General features: G+C 32.2%; 1 long non-coding RNA gene across 1 annotated transcript; it reads left to right on the forward strand.

Annotated features, from left to right (window-relative positions):
* The first annotated feature begins 1442 nt into the window (after positions 1-1442).
* LOC127710552 (uncharacterized) lies at positions 1443-3801 on the forward strand. Its single transcript, XR_007986225.1, has 2 exons — positions 1443-1556; positions 3348-3801. It is a non-coding gene; the product is annotated as an uncharacterized LOC127710552 (long non-coding RNA).
* The last annotated feature ends 5292 nt before the right edge of the window (positions 3802-9093 follow it).

Consider the following 9093-nt stretch of genomic DNA (forward strand, 5'->3'; position numbering starts at 1 on the left):
CAAATACGGCTGTGGGGTTGGCAGCTTAGTAACGTGGTAATGATAATATAAAATGATGTTTATATGACATGAATATAGTATTGTGCATTTCTTATTTGCTCTTAATTACTTGCATTTCATAACAAAATGAAATTCATCCTCGATACCTGACTTGCAGGAAGTACAAATAATTTGTAATAAAGAAACGTTCTTGTTTAATGCACAATTCCCCATTGATAATCTTGATTCGAATCAAATTTGATATATTAAAAAACTAAAAATACAGAAAAAGAGAAATGTCGGTTTAATACGATAGACCGATAGGGGGTCGACATGCTGTTGCTAGAATTACTCAGTTCAAACTGGACATTTCTCATTTCCAAGTTGGCATTAGCTCAGTAGCTATATAGAGAATCTACTAGGCATTTGAATATAATACCGAAATAATTGTACTCGATTAATACATTACAGTAATATTATAACGGGTGACATAATAAATGCCTAACCTTCGGAGCACAGGAGTTCATCCCATTCTTGATGTTAAATTCGTTTTCTGTGAAGTAATTTGTGGAGTGTTGGTTGACTTTTTGTTTTTTACTTTTAGCCATGGTGTTATCTGCCTTTCTTTCTTTTTTGACTCCCTTGGATTCTTTTTACTTGTGTTTAACAAAACGGGTCTAGCTATCATTTTGAAATAAAATTCAAGTGGAAAGCAAATTGTTTTGTCCATCCTGATTCGAAATTATGATTAAGCATTATATCAAAATTTCAAGTATTAAAGGAACCATTAATCATCCTATACATTAATTCCGATGTTCGGTAATCCCACCTAACTTGTCTAAGGAGGCAATTGCCCAAATATACTGTTCGAAAAAAGTAAACTGTTAGATATGTTTTTTTTCATCCCACTTAAACTCCAAAATGACTTAAAAATCCTTTCGGACACTACTCAAAAACGTAAATGGGGAGTGTTCTCCTGACCTAGCCTTTTATAGTTTTATCTATCATAGACTAATGACAGTTTCATTCTTAATTTACCGTATATCTTTTCGTAATTCATGTTGCTATATAATGATATAAACTCAATAGTCTGAGCAAGTTATAAAATTTCACGAATTTTAGAGCGCTTTTTACCGAACTTTGATCGGAATCATAGCAAAAGGCGATCAGCAGATGTTTCTCAATATGTTATGTCATACAAACGAACGGACTGAAACCTTAATAAACATTATAACTTATTTTCTGATATAACACAATATGAACTGATTAAACGAAGACAACAACTTATAAATTCTACCATCACGCCCGTATGCAGTCGCTTAGTTCTGATTTATGGTAGTTTTTCAGCTTTCGGCTATATAATAATTATAATAAAATGCTCTTTTTGAAAAACAAAAAACAACATGTAAATTAATCGGTTAAACCAGACGATATTCATGATGCAGCCTTGAGGGAAGATCTTTTTCTCTATTTGAGTATAAATATAGCTACAGCTTCACTCTAGCTTTACGTGGAGTCAATATGATCTCTATTGACTGACGAAATGGAGAAACTCGTTATTTTGTTAGTCCTTCTAGGTAAGTATTTCTTCATTCGTAAATTTACTATTGCAACCTATTCTCACAATCATTAAGTTATTATAAGATTATACATGTTATTTTTATAAAGATAACAGAAAAGAGTTAAAGTTTCCACAAAAAAGTTATTTAATATTCTGTATATTTGTAAAAAATCTTGTGGCGATTTCTGTTTTCTCTTCAATCTCGTTACAAGTTTTGTGCAATTCATTTGGTCTAATTCTATTCTTTTTGATAACTGATCATATGCGTGACCCGGGGTTGAATTATTGACTTACAAGCAAATGAATTTTTGCGATGTTTTTGAGCTTATTTTGACAAACAGAACCAAAATGACAGCTTACAGCGGAATATTATTTCAATATTCCGCTTTAATAAATGTTTTAAAAAAAATCATATTTTATTTGTTAGTCTAAATCGTAGCTAATGCCCTTTTAATATTAGACGTTATTGCCGCGAAGCAGTTCACTGCAGTTCACTGCCCGACAAGGGAAATAACCTGCTTCAAATTAGAAATTTAGAGTACAATTCATGATTACGGAAATGAATTTCTGGAAAGGTTTATTCGAGTGCTTCAATAAAGCTACGATATTGTTTTGCAAAAGTTCATTACTTGGCATTACTGGTTATTTTATTCGGCATGTGTTGTCTCATTGTTGTTTACATAACATCTGTATACCATATCTTGTAGACTTTATTTGTAGAACCTGAAATATCGGCCCACGTCCGACCGTCAAGTTTTATGTTTTAAGCGGGTCGAGATTTTTTTTTTGCAAACCAAATAAATAAAGATAAAGAAAATGTGGTCAAAAGGCTGATGACGTCTATCGCTTATAAGATTGATTGATTAATTGTTGAATGCTTAACATCCAGTCTCAAATATTGCATGCATACATGAGGGTCGTAATGGGGGTACCTTCATGACGAATAAAGGTAAAAATTCTTGTCAAATAACGTTAACGGTAACTTTTGGTGCATGACGATAAAATGTTCACTTTCTTTTAGACGATAAAAAAATCGACTGATTTTGTCGAATCACGTCAATTTTTTTCCAAAAATAACGTTAACGATAATTATTCGAGACCTCTGACGAATCACGATAAAGATATTTTGACGAATCACGGTAAAATTTTAACCAATTTGACGCTAACGGTAGCCGAAAATGACCGTTTGACGCCTGACGGTAAAGACATTCCTACCCTCATACATTTGTTTTCAGAACAACAAACTAACAAATAATCCAACTGGCAGAAGTTTGGTTGATTGATATGAAGAGCGGGAATTTGGACTGCTATTTGAAGAAAGATATGTTAGATATGTGGACAAAATCTAGCCTGCTAGAGGCCTTATGTTGATCCCTAAAATAGTCACTACAAGCTAGTTCTGTGAAGTATAAGAGTTCGTCCTGTTCTCTCTACGCGTGGCATCGGATATCACGTGCCCAATCGATGGGAGTTGTCTGCGTATTTATACATCTCGCGCAGTCATACGGACACCCAAGCCCCCTCTCAAATATTTTTTTTTCTTCTTAGAGGGAAAAGGTGGGTGACAATATTTCTATACCTGGGCCAAGTCAACCCATAAGCTTATTTAGGTTTATCAATGAAGCTACGATGTATTCAAACAAAAAATTGTTTGTACTAGCAAAAGTTCAGTTTTGGCTTTCAATTCGTTAGATACATACTAAACTATTTGATTTCAAAAGATTTTCATGATGACAATTTGCACGATCTTTTATTTGATATTGATATTTTTAACTATACTAAATCCATGCTTATGTTTTGATTTCAGTCACATTTGTAGAACACAGTTCAACCCAAGAATGTACAGATATTAATGGCTTCCGTAAACAACGACGACTTCAGTGGGATAACTGTTTAAATACATGTTTTGTTGGTCTTTGCTCTTTGCCTGATTGTACCAATCTTATAAACACGTGTTCAGGAACTTGCATTCCAACTGCATTTAGTGCTCCTCCAAGCTGCAACAATCAGCAGGCTATAATACAGGTTGTACAAAGTGAAGATAACAAATGGAATAAATGTATAACAAAGTGCAATTCAGGATCATGCCGTGGTTCATGTAAATCTAGAACAATCTGTGGAAGTTTGTTTAGATGTGTCTCAAAGAACTCTTCACTGTAGAGGTCAAATTGGTTCCAAAAGATTAACCCTAAATATGTAAATACAATGTATATATTCTGAACTCTGTTTCCATTTCGAAATAAACGAACTGTAGAATTTTCTATTTGTGTCATGGTTTCATGTTTTGCCTATGTAAATATCTGTTCTACAAATCGTAATGATATTTAAGAGGAGAAGACAACCTGTACTACAACTTCCACTCAGTGACGTCGTTCCAGACAATAACTTCCATTTTTCGGAAGTTACAGTATGGGAAGGGCTTTCCATTAAAAAAAAAAGACGAATAAATATGCCACATGCATGTACAATTGTATTTAATCTTTGATTTCAATTAATCTCTGAACAACGATCACCTGCAAAAAAAATTCAAATTTAAAATTATTAATCATAGACTTACGTTTGAAAACATACATTTTCTTTAAATTTTACGAAAATTAGCATTCATCACTTGTCATAATTACATCTTTTATCAATTCTTTTAAAACAACAGACTGCTAAACAAAAACAAAAAAACCGGATTAATCGTCAAAATTTAACTTTACATCGATATTCTATGTGCCAACCGATACCCTGTCGGCCTGCCTAGAATTGATCACAATATTGTTAAAAAAAAAACAGTGAAAATTTGAATATCATTATGGCGATTCTAATTTTTGACACGGAGTTTAATTATTAAATGGTGCAGGACTATTTCCCCTGAATTTGTCCCACTCAGTCACCGGATTAATTGCCGAAACCCAGAGGAATTTTTCGTAAGGAATTTAGCAATAACCCCAGATGTCCATATACTATGCGCATAACATTAAATATTGCTATTGTAGACTATTTTCAGAAAGATCAAAGAATATTGCACTTGTTTTAGTTAAAAATTAGATTGCAGAATTGGTCAATTAATTTTTGCGTGAACGCAATGTGGAAAAAATTCCATGTACTATATTCAAGATAAACATTAAATACATATTCAACAAATTTTAAATGAAATAATTATCGATTTCAACAGTTTTAATCTTAAAAAAATTATTGGATGTAATTAAAAGATTTGGAAAACGTAAACCTTGCATACATTACGCACAGATGATAGTTCTTTATTATAAATAAAAGTTTATATCCCTCCTAAGGGAAACAACGCGTGCATACAAAGAGATTTCTAATACACCAATCTCGAGTTGTTAGGGGTCAATCGGCGTAAACGACGTCATCGAACAATCTGGGGTGCTTTCAATATCGTAGCTGCTACGTAGGGCTACGTATCTTTTGACTACTGAACGTATAGCTAGCCTAGCCGCTACGCGTAGATTAAAATAGCATAAACATACAAGCTACAAAATATATTATGACTACAAAGAATCCAAAATGTTTATATTGCAAGCATATGAGATTTGTACAAAGACTAACACACTGTTTTAGCAGAAATCGGAGTTTTTCCATTCAACTGAATAATTTGAAAAACGAAGCATTTTTGAAAGCGAGCTAGCTACATAGCATGTCGTTAAACATAGATAGATATCTAGGGAATAGCTGATATGCTAGCTGCTATGGTATTGAACGCAACCCAGTTCTAACTGTGACGTAATAACAAAAGAATTGTGAATTAGGAAATATACGGGAAAGTGCACGAATTCGAAAGTCGTCTATTACAACGTCAAATTGTCAAATAGACTTTATCGGTGTATCGCCGGGCTTTGTGACGTCAAAGAGGTTGACCTGACCTTAATAACTTTGACCCGGACATATCATCGACGTCATAATGAATGAAAAGACGTTGATATGTTTGACCCGAACTTATCACGTCATCTTTCAGTTTGCTGGTGAAACAAAGAAAAACTCTTGTTTCTATCATGCAAATACACAAATACAATCCAATAAATCGATTACCAGGTTGTCTGCATATTGATATTGTAAATTATCAGCTGCTCGACACAATATGCAGCCTTTTTGAACTCGTTCTCTGCGCTCACTCGACATTGTGACTCGCAGCTGATAATTTACAATATCAATATGCAGACAACCTGATAATCGGTATATAATAAGGTCGACAACAATAGGTACTTAAAAAAATATTATATGAGACACAGGTGCACTTCCGGGGATGGGGATGCAGGGATTGCCTTCTAAATGGGAAGATTGTTTTCTTTAGTTATACATATGATTTTATTTTGACGATTGGAACATAATTTCACTATATTTTGAGTGCACCAACGCATATGGACTTTTGAAACTGTTGAAAGCCGTCCTAAGGGATCGGTCATTATTTATCTCTTAGGGGGGGGGCGGCAAAAAAGTAGGGGGGTCATGAAAAAAATTTATTCTGATAGAGGTGGGGGGGGGGGGGGTCATTCTTTTTCAGGTTTTACTCTTTCACAAATATCAAACTGTCACTATCAGTGATCTAGCTAGAGCTAGTCACTTCACTCTTTGACTAATTTTATTGTCAAGTGACTAATGAATATTACCAAAAAATGTGCAAAATTAGTCACTTTTCTTATGTTTTTCTTAGCCATGATGTTATAGGATTAAGAAACTAGGAATAGAGACTATAAAATTGGTTTCATAATCCTGGCTTCACCAAAGCAAAAGTAGACTTTGCTTTTTGAAGGTGACACCATTTTTATTTTTCAAGATGAACTCATTTTACAAACTGTTGTTTTATGTGTACAAAAAATATTCTATAAAGACATTTTCAAAGCATTTTCTTCTTATTTTTATTCCATATCTTAAATATACCTCATAAAGATTTCCAATATAAATAAATATATGAATGATTTGTTCATTGTTGAAGACCCTCCGTCTTCTGTTTGAGTAGAGAGCGACAATGTGGAAATGAATCATTTATAATACAAGAAATTATTGAAAGGCCAGGAAAAGCTTCATTTCAACATCTCTAACTTGAAAAAAGACATCCTGACATTTTGTATGAATACAATAAAAAGTAATGCTCAGATATCAAACAAAGTTCAAATTTTTTACTCTTTAAAACTGAAAATGACAAAATCATAATTAAATACTAGTATAAACCAAATTAAACTCCAATTAGTTTTGAGTTTGACGAGATGGTGCATATCATTGGATGAATACCGAGCTAAAGATGCCACTTTTTAAAATCTGATTTTATATAAAATATATTGGAAATTTTGACATTTTGAAAATACTTTTAGTCTAAGATACTATATTCATTTAATTGTTTTGGAAAAAAAAACTTTGGTGTTGGGATCTTCACTATAAATGAATATTTTGTTTAACTTTATAAAATTTGCACTTTACATATATGATATACTCTCTTAGGAATTTTTTTTTATATAGAGCAATTTTATTATATTAAGGGGTATTTTCAATAAAAAATACAAAATTTGTGATTTGAAATAGCAATCAAAATGTTGATTTGAGATTATTATGGTTTTATTGTTTTATAATAATATTTTAATATAAACTAATTGTTGATATTATAGTACATTGCATTGTATTTATGGCAAAAATTCTTGACACTATTTCTTCAAACAATGGGCATTTGGCTTGTTAAAGACTGTGAAGTTACATCAGGGTATCCTTCTATCGGATGTTGTCCTCATTGCATTCTCTGTGTATCTGTATTAGAATACCTTACTAGGAATAATAGCAACATATAATAATTGAATCATTTGAAACCTTTCAATTATAATCAGAAAAGAGAGAGGGGGTCAAAAGTTTTTATGTAGTTGAAAGAGGGGGGGGGGGGGTTAAATTTATTAACACATTTTGAAAAGGGGGGGGGGGGTGAATCATATTTTATCATTTCAAATTTACATTTTGCCGTACAAATTATAATTTGTATTTTGACTTTGTACAAAAAGTGCTTGTACAAATTACAATTTGTACAAAATTTCACTAAAATTCACTTATAACTTGTACAATAATTTATAGTACGGATTTGTTTATAAAAACAATTGATACACATCATAGAATTTTTGTTCAATGACCATACAATAAACCTCATTTACAAAATACAAAAAAATACCCAGATGGAGACAGGAAATGTAATTTGATACATGCACGCCAGTTAATTCTGATAGTACAAAAGAAATTGGCCCATGTGACAATTCTAAAAGAATAATATAAATTGGCCCCAGTGACAATCAGGATGACACTGACATTGAAACAACAATCATACGTGCCAGGAAGCGTGCGCTGTCTGGACAACAGATCCCGGTGCACTACATTTGCGCGCAAAAATCATTACGTCTGCGCGCAGCTTTTGAATTCATTTGCACGCATTTATTTTATAGGTAATCCCAGGTACAGGAAAATACAAATTGTTTCTCAAGACCACTCATTTTTTAGAATTCAATATGAAAAATATATAATTTAAACCAACAAATACTTTCAAATCTTGTCATTTATAGTTATATTTATTATGAAATACAACAATTTATAGTCATATTTATTATGAAATCTTTATGTTTACCTGGCTTACCTGTAAAATGAATGTGCCCAAATGTAACCAAAAGCTGCGCGCAAACATAATTTTGTTAATCCCCAAATGCGCACAAATGTAATGCGCCCACAGATCCAAGCCGAATATCTAACCAAGAAAACGAAACGGAAATTATCAGAACTTGCTATGGGGGATCATCATACCAATTCCTCAGCATGATCGTGCCCCAACTTATCCTCGAAATATCTCAGGTGTAATTATTTAATCAGGAGAATTTGGGTATCGCACTGGAACAGCTGTAGGAATTTTAACAGGATATTTGTCGAGAAATCAAATTTAAGCTGCTAATGACACACCTTTATTCGCAGCAATGGTTGCTGAGCTTCAACTTTCGCTACATGAACCAGTTAAAAAGCTTTCAAAAATGGTTGTCAGGGGTTTCTTTCATGTAAATGCAAAGGGGGATGAAGCACTTCTAAATGTAAATGTAAAAAGCAAAAGATGTTGTTCAATTCCTGATGCCATAATTCACTCGCATGCTCAAACAAATAATACAGAACTATTTTTGTACTTTGTAAATAAGATTTATTGTGGGGTCATTGAATAAAAAATCTTAAGTGTATCAATGCTTTTTTTTATAACAAAATTCATACTCTAAATTATTGTACAAGTTATAAGTGAATTTTAGTCAAATTTTGTACAAATTGTAATTTGTACAAGCACTTTTTGTACAAATTACAATTTGTACAAAGTCAAAATACAAATTATAATTTGTACAATTTTTTTGTACAATTTTTTTGTACAAATTATGATTTGTACAAAATGATAACTTGTACACAACAAATACATATATACATCTAACAATGTAAACACATGGTGACAATATATAGATTAAATAAACATATTAATTTTTCTTAATGATGTACAAGACAAATATATGGATTTTTAGACTATAATATAGATACATGTTTTTGATAATTATTTC

Source organism: Mytilus californianus, unplaced genomic scaffold (genome assembly GCF_021869535.1).
Source record: "Mytilus californianus isolate M0D057914Y unplaced genomic scaffold, xbMytCali1.0.p SCAF_8, whole genome shotgun sequence".
NCBI lineage: Eukaryota > Metazoa > Mollusca > Bivalvia > Mytilida > Mytilidae > Mytilus > Mytilus californianus.